We start from the raw sequence: 13,287 nt of genomic DNA on the forward strand, positions 1-13,287 counted from the left end.
TTTGGGAGGCTGAGGTGAGTGGATTGCCTGAGCCCGCGGGTTCGAGACCCGCCGGGGCAGGCGAGACCTCATCTCTACAATCAATAAAAATCAGCCAGGTGTGGTAGTGCGCGCCTGTAGTTCCAGCTACTGGAAGGCGGAGGCGGAAGGATCGCCTGAGCCCAGCAGATCGAGGCTGCGTGGCCGGGAGTGGCCACTGCACTCCAGTCTGGGCAACGGAGTGAGACTCCAACTAAAAAAAAAAATTCGCTGTCTTTAAATAGGAAAATGAATCTGTCCTGATCTTTTTTTTTTTTCTTGCTAGAAATAGTGAGCTGAATTGTGTTTTGAGAAGGTAATGAATAGCACATATTTTGAATTTAAAATGTTGGCCATGCTCGGGGGCTCACGCTTGTAATCTCAACACTTTGAAAGACCAAGGCAGGAAGGTCACTTGAGCCCAGAAGTTCAAGACTAGCCTGGGCAATATAGTGAGACCCCCCCACATCTCTCTCTCTCTATCTCGCTCTCTCTCTCTCTCTTTTTTTTTTTTTTTTTTTTTTTGAGTTGTAGTCTCACTCTGTTGCCCAGGTTGGAGTATAGTGGCACACTCACAGCCACCCCAGCGTCGACCTGCTGGGCTCCAGCGATCCTTCCACCTCAGCCTTCCAAGTAGCTGGAACCACAGGCGTGTGCTGCCACACCTGGCCTCTCTCTCTCTCTCAATAAATAAATAAACTCAACGTTTTTAAGTTGTATTTTTGTTTTTTGTTTTTTTTCCCCACTAGATTTTCAGAATAGGTGTTAGGTTAAAGAATACGTATCCCAGTGGGGCCTCCAAAATGTTAGGTCAGGCCCACCAGGTTGTGCAACCCTTTGCTGCATGAAAGATGCAAAGAATTGCACAGAAGTTAGATTAGAAAATATAGTTTATAGAAAGTAAGTGAGAGAGAGAGAGAAAGTGATTCACCTCCCCAAGGTAGAGGAGGAGGCCAAAGCCAAGAAACATGGCGGCCACAGCTCAAAGAGCACATGGCCAGACCATAGCTTAGCAAAGCAATAGCCAGTTTTTTAGTTTTTAATATCTTGCTCAGAGAGTATCCACTACTAAAAAATATTGCAGTTGAAATAATTGATACTTTTGCCTTTACTCTTCAGAGTAAAGCTGAGATCAGAAATTGAAATCATACTCATCAAATGTAATTTCTGCTGTTCTGAACTTTGGTTGGCTAAAATTAGAGATGCAGGATTCATACTTTTCCTGCCTACCTGTTCACTTTATGTATGATTTCCTCTTTAGAATGGCATTATTCATTTTTCTCTAAAACATATTCCTCAAGCTATATTCTGTGACTGCTTACTATCATCTTTACAACAACTCTTCTTCACCTTGAGTTTTCAAAGGGTCTCAAGACTAAAGGTTTCCTGCCAGGCACACACCTATAATACCAGCACTTTGAGGTGAGAGGATTGCCTGGGCAACTTGGTGAGACCACATCTCTACATTTTTTTTTTAAATTAGGCGTGGTGGCACGTTCAAGACCAGCCTGGGAAACTTGGTGAGGCCATATCTCTACAATAATTTTTTTTTTTAATTAGCCAGGCATGGTGGCACATGACTGTAGTTCCAGCTATTGGAAGGCTGAGGTGGAAGGATCGCCTGAGCCCTGCAGGTCGAGCCTGCAGTGGCTGTGAGCATGCCACTGCACTCCAGCCTAGGTGACAGAGTGAGACTCCAACTCAAAAAAAAAAAAAAAAAAGTTTTCCCAACCAACAAGGTGAGTTGCAATTAACTAAATATTTGTATTTCCTGTAAAATTCATATGTTGAGATCCTAATCCCAAATGTGAAAGTATTAAGAGAGAAAGCCTTTGGAAGACAGTTAGGTCATACGAGTGGAACCCTCAGAAATGGGATTTGTACTCATATAAAAGGGACCGCAGAGAACTTTTTCACCCTTTTTTCATGTAAGAGTACAACCAGAAGTCAGCAGTCTGTGATCCAGAAGAGGGTTCTCACCAAAACCTTATCACGCTGGCACCAAGATCTGGATTTCCAACCTCCAGGACCTTGATAAATAAATTGCTGTTATTTATAAGCCACCCAGTCTTTGGGACATTGATACAGCAGCCCTAACTGACTAAGACTTAATGGATTTGTTTTCTTGGATTCTTCCTTGCTTCTATTCTCCAAACTATTAAATTATTCCCTTCATACTGGATCTCACAACACTAGCTTGTATAAACCGTAAATATTTTATCTATACCTGTTTGGTAGAAGTTTGTGCTGAATTTGTAAAATTTGAACGGTCTATTTAGAGAACTGCTTTAGTTATTGGTAGAGTTTTTCTTCTTCCATGTAAATTTAAAATTACTTCTAATTCCATTCAAAGTTTTGTAGGTATTTTTCCAGGAATTGCATTAAAATCATAGATCACTTTTATCTATCTATCTATCTATCTATCTATCTATCTATCTATCTATCTATCTTAGTTGGAGTCTCACTCTGTCACCCAGACTGGAGTGCAGTGGCACACGCATTCTGTCATCCAGGTTGGAGTGCAGTGGCACACTCACTGCTACCGCAGCCTCGACTTTCTAGGCTGAAGGCAATCCTTCCACCTCAGCCTTCCAAGTAGCTAATGAATTGACAGGGAAAACAGAGTCAAAATAGCTAAAGCAATCCCCAGCAAAAAGAACAAAGCTGGAGACATCACACTCCCAGACTGAGGTGGAAGGCAGGTGCATGCCACCATGCCTAGCTAATTATGTATGTATGTATGTATGTATGTATGTATTTTTATGTATGTCTATATTTATTTATTTATTTTATGTGTGTATGTATGTATGTATGTATTGTAGAGACAAGTTACCCAGGCTGGTCTCGAACCCCTGAACTCAGGCAATCCTTTCGCCTCTGCCTTCCAAAGTGCTGGGATTACAGGTTTGAGCCCCCATGCCCAGCAAAAAATACACTTTTTAAGAAAGGAAAAAACTATATTAAATTTGTAATACTCAATAAGATGAATACAAATCACTTTTGACTTCTGCAATTATGAGAGGTGCTCAAAGTGGTTACCATCAGCATCCAGATACTTCTGATAACATAGATGAATAGATAAAATCTCTTAAAATGTGTATACATTTTTTGGCACCCTCTGTATTTTATTTTAAAATCTTGGGGTACGTGTGAGGATTTGTTACATATGCAAATTGCATGAAGGCAAGGTTTGGGCTTCTAGGAGCCTTCTTGGTAGCCAGTAGGTGGTTGTGTGCCCCTTATCCTTCTTCCCTCCCTCCTTTAGCAATGCCCAGTATCTGTTGTTCCTGCCCTTGTGACCACGTGGCCAATGTTTAGTGCCCACTTATGAGTGAGGACATGCAGTATTCAGTATTTTGTTTCTGTGATAGTTCACTCAGAATAGTGATCTCCAGTTGCATCCATGATACTGGAAAGGGCATGATTTTGTTCTTTGTGGCTGTATATTATAATTTGCATTTCTCAGATGATGAGTGAAACTGAGCATTTTTTCATATATTTGCTTGGGTGTCTTCTTCTGAGAATTGTCCGACCATGTCCTTAGCCTACTTTTTAATAGGGTTATTAGGTTTTTCCCCCTGTCAATTCATTAGAGTTTTTAGTAGAACCTAGATGTTAGGCCTTTGCTGTACATATAGCTTGCAAACTTTTTTTTCCCCCATAGAATGGGTTTTCTGTTTACTCTCTTGATGGTTTCTTTTGCTGTGCAAAAATTTTTAGCTAGATAAGATCTCACCAGTCAATATTAGATTTTGCTGCATTTGCTTTTGAGGACCCAGTCATGAATTTATTGCCTACTCCGATGTCCAGGAGGGTGTTCCCTAAGTTTTCTTCTAAAATTCTTATAGGTTGAGGTTTCACATTTAAGTTCTTGATCAATTTTGAGTTAATTTTTGTATGTAGTAATAGGTATGGGTCTAGTTTCATTCTTCTTTAGTCAGTTTTTCCAGCACCATTTGCTAAATAAATATGAGTTAATTTCCCCAATGTTCATTTCTGTCAGCCTTGTCAAAGATGAACTGCTGGAAGGTCTGTGGTTTTATTTCCAGATTCTCTGTCCTGTTCCATTGACCTATGTGTCTATTTTTGTACCAGTACCATGCTGTCTTGATTTCTGTAACCTTGTAGTAAAGTTTTAAGTCTGGGAGTGTGATGTCTCCAGCTTTGTTCTTTTTGCTGGGGTTTGCTTTAGCTATTTTGACTCTGTTTTGCTTTCATATGAATTTCAGTTGTGTCATTCCTTTTCTTTTCTTTTCCCTTTGAGTTAGAGTCTCACTCTGTCACCCAGGCTAGAGGGCAGTAGCACACTCCCAGTCACCACAACCTCAATTTGCTGGGTTCAGGTAATTCTTTTGCATCAGCCTTCCAAGTAGCTGGAACTGCAGGTACACACCACCATGCCCGGCTAATTTTTTGTAGAGACAAGGTCTTGCCAAGTTGCCCAGGCTGGTCTTGAACCTGCAGACTCAGGCAATACTCTCACCTCAGCCTCCCAAAGTGCTGGACCATGCCTGGCCAGTGGTGTTTTTTCTAAGTCTCTGAAAAATGGTGCTGGTAGTTTGATAGGGATTAAATTGAATCTATAGATTGCCTTGGATAGGATGGACATCTTGACAATATTCATCCTTGTAATCCATAAGCATGGGATGTTCTTTCACTTATTTGTGTCCTCTTTGATTTCTTTCAGCAATGTTTTATAGTTTTTATCATAAAGATTTACCTCTTTGGTTAGATTAATGCCATGGTATTTTTGTGTGTGTGGCTGTTGTGAATGCAATTGTGTTTTTTATCTGGTTCTCAGTCTCTTTTTTGTTGGTATATAGAAATGCAACTGATTTTTATACATTGATTTTGTATCCTGAGACTTTACCTTTGTATGATTTTTGTTTTTTGAGTTGGAGTCTCACTCTGTCACCCAAGCAGGAATGCAGTGACTGTGAGCTCTCATGGCCACTGCAGCCTCGATTTGCTGAGCTCAGGTGATCCTTCTGCCTCAGCCTACCAAGTAACTGGAACTACAGTTATGTGCCACCATGCCCAGATAATTTTTGATTTATTGTAGAGATGAGGTTTCACCAAGTTGCCCAGGCTAATCTAGAACTCGTAGACTCAGGCAATCCTCTCATCTTGGCCTTCCAGATTGCTGGGATTATAGACATGAGCCACCACACCTGGCCTGATTTTTTTGGTCTCTAATTTCATTTAGCTGTGAGTTGATTTTGATGATTTTTATTATCCTCCTGATTTGAGGATTGGATTGCTTTTGCCTTTCCAGCTCCCTTAGGTGCAACCTTTGACTGATTACTTAAAATTTCTCTATTTTCTTGATGTGTGCATGCAGTGCTATAAAGGTCTCTCACAGCAGTGATTTCATTGTATCCCAGAGATTTTGGTACGTTGTGTCTTTGGGTTTTTTTGTTTTTGTTTTTTGAGTTGGAGTCTCACTCTGTCACCCAGGCTGGAGTGCAGTGGCATGCTCATGGCCACTGCTGTCTTGTCCTGCTGGGCTCAGGTGATCCTTCTGCCTCAGCCTTTTAAGTAGCTGGAACTACAGACACATGCCACCACATCTGGCTAATTTTTTGATTAATTGTAGAGATGAGGTCTCACCAAGTTGCCCAGGCTAGTCTTGAACTCATGGGCTCAAACAATCCTCTCACTGCAGCCTCCCAAAGTGCTGGGATTATAGGTGTGAGCCACCATGCCCAGCATGTCTGTGTTTTTTGTTTGTTTCTAGAAATTTTTTTGTTTCTGTCTTGATTTCTGTGTTAACTTGAAAGTTATACAGAAGCATGTTTAATTTTCCATGCATTTGTGTGTTTGGGAGTTTCCTGTTGGTGGCTGTATTTATTTTTATTTTGCTCTGGTCTGAGGAGATGCTTGGTATGATTTTGACCTATTGAAACTTGTTCACACTTGATTTGTGTCGGAGTATGTGGTCAATCTTTGAGCATATTCCATGTGCTGATGAGAAGAATGCATATCCTGTGGTTGTTGATTGAAGTGGTCTGTCTGTAGATGTCTATTATTATTATTTTGAGTTGAAGTCTCACTTTGTGCCCAGGCCAGAGTGCAGTGGCATACTCATGGCCACCAAAGCCTTGATCTGCTGGGCTCAGGTGATCCTTCTGCCTCAGCCTTCCAAGTAGCTGGAACTACAGGCACACGCCACCACACCCAGTTATGTAGATATCGATTAGATCCAATTGGTCAGGTGCTAAGTTAAGAGTCTCGATATCCTTGTTAGTTTTTCACCTTGATGATCTGTTCAAGGCTGTTAGTAGAGTATTAAAGCTTCTGACTAGAATTGCAGGGCTTTCTGTATCCTCTCTTAATTAGCAGTTATCTTATAAATCTGGGTGCTCATATGTTGGGTGCATATACCTTCAAGGCAGATATTTCTTGCTGGTGTATTGAGTCTTTTATCATTATGTAGTGCCCTTTGCTGTCCTTTTTAATTTTTATTGATTTAAAGTCTGTTTTGTCTGATATAAGAATAGCTCACTCCTGCTCTTTCTTGTTTTCCATTTACCTGAAAGATCTTTCTCTAGCCCTTTACCTTGAGCTTGTTTGGATGTCACCTGCAGTGAGATAAGTTTCCTGATGGCAGCAGAAGGATGGATCATGCTTCTTTGTCCATTTTGCCACTCTCTGCCTTTTGAATGGTACATACAGTCCATTCACTTTTAAGTATTACAATGTAGGTGTTTGTTCTTGTCATACTGCTATCAAGAGGTTGCTTTGCATTTTAGGCTTTGTGATTGATTTGTATTCTATAAACTCCGTGCCTACCTATACTTTTGTGCTGGGTGGAATAGTTCTTTTGTTTCTGTGCTTTGAACTTTCTTAAGCATCTCCAGAGGGAGTGGTCTGGAGGTGGCATAGTCTCTTAGAGATTTGATGTCTGGGAAGGATTTTAATTGCCTTTCATTAAGGAAGCTTAGTTTGGTGGGATAGGGAATTCTTGGTTGGAATTGCTTTTAGGAATATTAAAAATGGGACCCTCCAGTCCCTTCTGGCTTGTAAGGTGTTTGACTGGTCTGCTGCAATTCTAATGGGTCTTCCTTGTTAGGTGGTCTGTCCCTTCTCTCTCATATGTAGCCTTTAGGATTCTTTTTTTTCTTTCAAGCTCACCTTGGCAAGTAAGAGTATTATGTGCTTGGGGATAGTCTTCTCATGCAATACTTCACAGGAGTTCTCTGAATCACTTGTGTCTGCATGGTCACCTCTCTAGCAAGATAGGGTAAGAATTCTTGGATGACATATTGGAAAGCTTGTTTCAGGGTGTTCTCGGTTTCCTCTTTTCTCTCAGGGATGCCAATGAGCCACAGATGTTATCTCTTTACATAATCTCAGACCTCTCATAGTCTTTTCTCATCCTTCCTAAGTATTTTCTCTTTATTTTTGTCAGAATATGTTAGTTCAATAATTATATCCTCAAGTTCTGAGATTCTTTCCTCTGCCTGGTCAATTCTGCCATTAAGGCTTGCTGTTATGTTTTGAAATTCCAGGAGATAATTCTTCATTTCCAGAAGTTCAGTTTGGTTCTTTCTTAGAACAGGCAGACCAGCTTTCACTTCCTGCCCTGTGTTCATGGCCTGGTTGATTTGAGTGTCGACTTTCTCATGGATCTTATTGAGTGTCCTTGCCTTCCATAGTCTGAATTCTATGTCTGTCATCAAAGGCAGGTTGTTCTGGATAGGCTCTATTGTTTGAAATCTGGAAAGCCCCTTTGTGGTTGTCAACTTGTTAAGTCTTTGGGGATAGCTACTGTTTTTCTGCTGGTTCATCCTCTTTTGTGAAGGCAGACTCTTCTCTTTATATTTTTTGTTATTTTTTATTAGATAAATTTGCTAGCATTGGATAGCAGTTTATGGTTGTTTTTTGTTTTGTTTTGTTTTTTTAACCTTACCTCTCTCCCCTGGTATGTGGGAGGCAGAGATGGCAGGAAGGGTGGTGAGCTGAGGGGAACATCTGGCACTGCTTCACCAGTGTAGTCTGGTAGGGGCAGGGCAAGTCCTTTCCCAGTTCAGAGGTTTTCCCCTTCCTCTGGCATAGGCACCAGGGACCCTGACTATTAGGGAGCTCTGGTGGCCTCCTCCCTAGCCTGTGCATGTTGTCAGCAGGATTGTCAGATGCCCAGGAGGAGCCCCACAGCTCTATTCTGGCACAGGTGCTCTTGGAGGCATAGGGTGGCCTCCTCCTTACTAGACAGGACCACCCTTTCCTCCCTGGGGTAAAAAGGAAGCAGCTGTCTTATTAGTGGAGTGTTGATGTCTTTCCCTCAGCCTGCAGGGAGGTGGGCTGCCATACTGCACAGAGGTGCTCTGCCTTCTAGTTCCTCCTCTACTCAGTGGGAAGGGCTTTTGCAATTATAGTGGCTCCCTGCAGGCAAGCCACACCTGCAGCCCCGATGTGGGGCCACAAAGGATGCCTGACACCAGAGCAATGTCCCTGAAGTGGTCCATTGCCCCTACTGAGGGCTGGATAGGGAAGGAAGGGGGAGTGCCCAAACAGCGCAGACCACCCCTGCAGGATGTTTCCCATAGAGTCCGTGTTGGGGCTCTTTCATTTCTTCCATCGGCCATTTGGTCCTTCCCCAGCTTTGGTTACTTTGACAAGCTATCTTATCTAACTGGTTATCACTGGTATATAGGAAGGCTTCTGGTTCATTAAATATCCAGAAATCCTGTTGAACTCTTTACAGTTCTCATAGGGTTAGTTGGCATGGCTACTTGGAAGGCTGAGGCAGAAGCATCACCTGAGTCTAGCAGGTTGTCGCTGGGATGGTCAGAAGTATGCCACTGTACTCCAGCCTGGGTGATGGAGTGAGACACCAACTCAAAAAAAAATAATTCTCATAGCCTGTTTATTCAATTTTTAATGTAAATAATCATATAATCTGCTACAAATGACATATGTGTCTCTTTACTTATGATCTGCCAGTCCTTAATAGCTCCTTTTTCTTTTTATCACAGAATGTTTAGTCTTTTCATTACTGTAATGAGCAGAAGTGGAAATAGTAGACATTTCTTTTTTTGTTCCTAATCTTAGATGGAAGACTTCTAAAATTTCCTCAATGAGTATGTTATGTTCACTGTAAGTTTTGGGGGATAGTCTTTACCAGATATCCTAGTTTTCTAAAAAAAATTTTATTATAAATACATATTAAACTTTATAAATTACTTTTTCTGCATCTATTGAGATAAACACTTGGGTTTCTTCCTTTAGTCTGTCAATGTTATGAGTTACATTGATTTTGTTGTTATTGTTTTGAGTTGGAGTCTCATTCTGTTGCCCAGGCTGGAGTGCAGTGGCACACTCACGGCCACTGCAGACTCCACCTGCTGAGTTTAGACAATCCTTCTGCCTCAGCCTTCCAAGTAGCTGGAAGTACAGGTACGCACTACCACACCTGGCTTATTTTTTTATTTATTGTGTAGAGGAGATCTCACCAAATTGCCCAGGCTGGTCTTGAACCCTCAGGCTCAGGTAATCCTCTCACCTCAGCCTCCTAAAATGCTGAGATTATAGGCTGAGACACCGTGCCTGGCCTACATTGATTTTTTGATGTTTCATGATCTTTGTGTACCTATAAAAACGAATATACTTGGCTAAAAGAATTTTCCAATACAATGTCAGATGTTGGATTCGGTTAGCTAATGTTTCCTATAAGATGTTTGCCTTCATATTCACACCTGTGACTTTTTTTTTCTTTCACTGAGTTAGGGTCTCACCCAGGCTGGAGTGCAGTGGCATGATCATGGCTCACCACAGCCTCAACCTCCTAGGCTCAGGCAATCTTTCCAACTCAACCTTCTGAGTAGTTCAGACTACAGCAGTGTGCCACACCCTCTGCTAATTTTTTTATTTTTTGTAGAGACAAGGTCTCGTTAAGTTGCTTAGGCTAATCTCGAACTCCTGGGCTCAAGAAATCCTCCCACCTTGGTCTCCCAAAGTGCTGGGATTATAGGTATGAGCCACCATGTCATGCCCGTAACTGTGATTCTTATTACTTGTACTTTCCTTCCTTATATTGAGATTATTCTACTCTCATAAGTGAATTGGGGTGTTTCTTCTCTTGTTCTATGCTCTGCAAAAACCTGTATAAGATAACCCTTTTCTTTAAAGATGTGGCCTGGCAATAGCGGGAAACTGATGGGAGACGTCAAGGAAGCAGGACTGGCAGTAGTAGGAATCTGTCTGGGGAAGGGGGGGCATATCTCATCAACAAGGGTACCTGCATAATGAACATTTGTAATGAACATTTGTATACCTAATCCTGAATTGTATCTCACATCTTTAAAATTAGGAAAAAAGTTAAAAAAAAAAAAGATGTGTTCCAAATTTACCTTAAAAATCACCTAGACTTGGCCATTTTGTGTATATGTGGGAAATTTTCATTTCAATTTTTTGAGTGCTTATTTGCCTATTTAGCTTTTCTATTTTTGCTTTGGTTAATTTTGGTATTTGATGTTTTCCCAAATTTTAGACTTCACCTTAGCTTTCTTTTTATTATTATTATTTATTTATTTATTTATTATTATTTTTTTTGAGTTGGAGTCTCACTCTGTTGCCCAGACTGTAGTGCAGTGGCCACTCCCAGCCACCGCAGCCTCACCTGCTAGGCTCCGGCAATCCTTCGGCCTCAGCCTTCCAAGTAGCTGGAACTACAGGCACGCGCTACCACGCCCGGCTAATTTTTGATTTATTTTAGAGATGAGGTCTCGCTAAATTGCCCAGGTGGGTCTCGAACCGGCGGGCTCAGGCAATCCACTCACCTTGGCCTCCCAAAGCGCTGGGATTACAGGCTGAGCCACGGAGCCCAGTCTTATTATTATTATTTTTATCATAAAGATGTGGGGTATAATTCAGGGTTAGGTATACAAACGTTGTTTATGCAGGTAACCTTGTTGATGAGGTATGCCCCTCCCTCCCCTGATAGTTACCCACTACTGCCAATCACTTTCTTATAGTATTATAATTGTTCAAGGTCCACTTATGAGTGAGAACATATGGTATTCTGTTCTTTGTTTCTGTGATAGATCACTGAGTATGATCAACTCTAAATCCATCCAAGTTGCTGCAAAGTCCATATGTTTGTCCTTCTTTATGGCTGCATAATATTCCATTGTGTATATGTACCACATTTTTTTATCCAGTTCAGTTTCAATGGGCAACATGGTTGGTTCCATGTTTTTGCTATTGTGAATAGAGCTGTAACAAACATGAGTGTGCAGGTATCTTTTTTGTAGAATGATATGAGTTTTTCCAGGTATATTCCCAATAGGGGAATTGCTGGGTCATATGGAAGGTCAATTTCTAGTTCTTTCAGATACTGACACACGGTCTTCCAAAGAGGTTGCACTAGTTTGCATTCCCACCAGCGGTGTAGAAGGTTCCTTTTTCTCCACATCCTCGCCAGCATCTGTTGTTGTTTGTTTTATTAATGATGGCCATTCTTACTGGGGTTAGGTGTTATCTCAGTGTGGTTCTGATTTGCATTTCTCTGATGATGAGTGAAGCTGAGAAGTTTTTCATGTGTCTGTTGGCTGCCTGTATATCTTCTTTTGAGAAATGTCTATTCCTGTCTTTTGCCCACTTTTTAATGGAGTATTTGTCTTTTTTCTTTTGGCACATTTGAGTTCCTTGTAGATCCTAGATGTTAGGCCTTTGTCAGATACACAGTTGGGAAATTTTTTTTTCCCATTCTGTGGGCTGTCTTCCTGCTCTCTTGATGGTTTCTTTTGCTTTGCAGAAGCTTGTTGGTTTAATAATGTCCTATTTGTCTATCTTATTTCTTAAGGTATGGGCATTTAGGGTTCTGAATAGGAATTTGGTTGCCAGTTCCAATTTCCATAAGGCTGTCTCCTGCGTTTTCTAAGATTCTTATAGTTTGAGGTGTTATATTTAGGTCTTTGATCCATTTAGAGTAAACTTTTGCATATGGTGATAGGTAGGAGTCCTGTTTCAATCTTCTGCATGTGATCAGCCAGTTTTCCCAGCACCATTTACTGAATAGGTTCTCCTCTCCCCAGTGGTTGTTGCTGGAGACTTTGTCAAAGATGAGTTGATTGAGAAATTGAGGCTTTGCTTCCAGAATCTCTATCCCGTTCCATTGGTCTATGTGCCTGTTCTTGTACCAATACCAGGCTGTTCTGATTACTGTAAACTTACAATAAGGTTTGAAGTATGGAAGTGTGATACCTCTGTTTTGTTTCTTTTGCTAAGGATTTTTTTGGCTATTCATGGTCATTTATGTTTCCATATGAATTTCTGTATTGTCATTTCCAGGTCTCAGAAGAATGATGTTGGTAACTTAATATTGCATTGAATCTGTAGATTACCTTTGGTAGGATGGACATTTTAACAATGTTGATTCTTCATATCCATGAGCATGGAATATTTTTCCATTTGTTTGTGCCTTCTTGGATTTCTTTGAGCAGTGTTTTGTAGTTCTCATTATAAAGGTCTTTCACTTCTCTGGTTAGGAAGATGCTGAGGTATTTCTTTTTCTTTTTCTTTTTTTTTCTTTTTTTTTTTTGTGTGGCTATTGTGAATGAGATTGTGCTTTTAATTTGGGTCTCTGCCTGCTTGTTGTTGGTGTACAGGAATGCAACTGTCTTTTGCACATTTACTTTGTACCCTGAGATTTTGCCAAAGTCCTTTATCACTGGAAGCAGAGTTTTGACAGATTCTCTTGGATTTTCAAGGAATAGGAGCACATCAGCAGCAAAGAGGAATTTCTTGACGTCCTCTTTTCCTGTTTGGATACCCCTGATTTCCTTCTCTAGTCTAATTGCCCAAGTTAGGACTTCCAACACAATGTTGAACAAGAGCGGTGAGAGTGGGCAGCCTTGTCTTGTTCCAGTTTTTACGGGAAATGTTTCCAGTTTCTGTCCATTTAGCAATATGTTAGCTGTGGGTTTATTGTAGATGTCACTAACTATTTTGAGGTATATTCCTTCTATACCTAGGTGCTTGAGGGTTTTTATCAAGAAGGGATGCTGGATCTTATCAAAAGCTTTTTCTACATCTAATGAGATAATCACGTGGTTCTTGGTTTTACATCTGTTGATGTATTTAATTACATTTTTGGTCTTGCAAATGTTGAACCAGTCCTGCATCCTGGGGATGAAGCCTACTTGGTCATGGTTGATGTTTTTTGAAATGTGTTTTTGAGCCAGGCTTGGTGGCTCAGCCTGTAATCCCGCACTTTGGGAGGCTGAGGTGAGTGGATTGCCTGAGCCCGCGGGTTTGAGACCCACA

This window comes from Carlito syrichta, unplaced genomic scaffold, assembly GCF_000164805.1.
Source record: "Carlito syrichta isolate Samal-C Ts95f unplaced genomic scaffold, Tarsius_syrichta-2.0.1 Scaffold92608, whole genome shotgun sequence".
NCBI classification, from domain to species: Eukaryota; Metazoa; Chordata; class Mammalia; order Primates; family Tarsiidae; genus Carlito; species Carlito syrichta.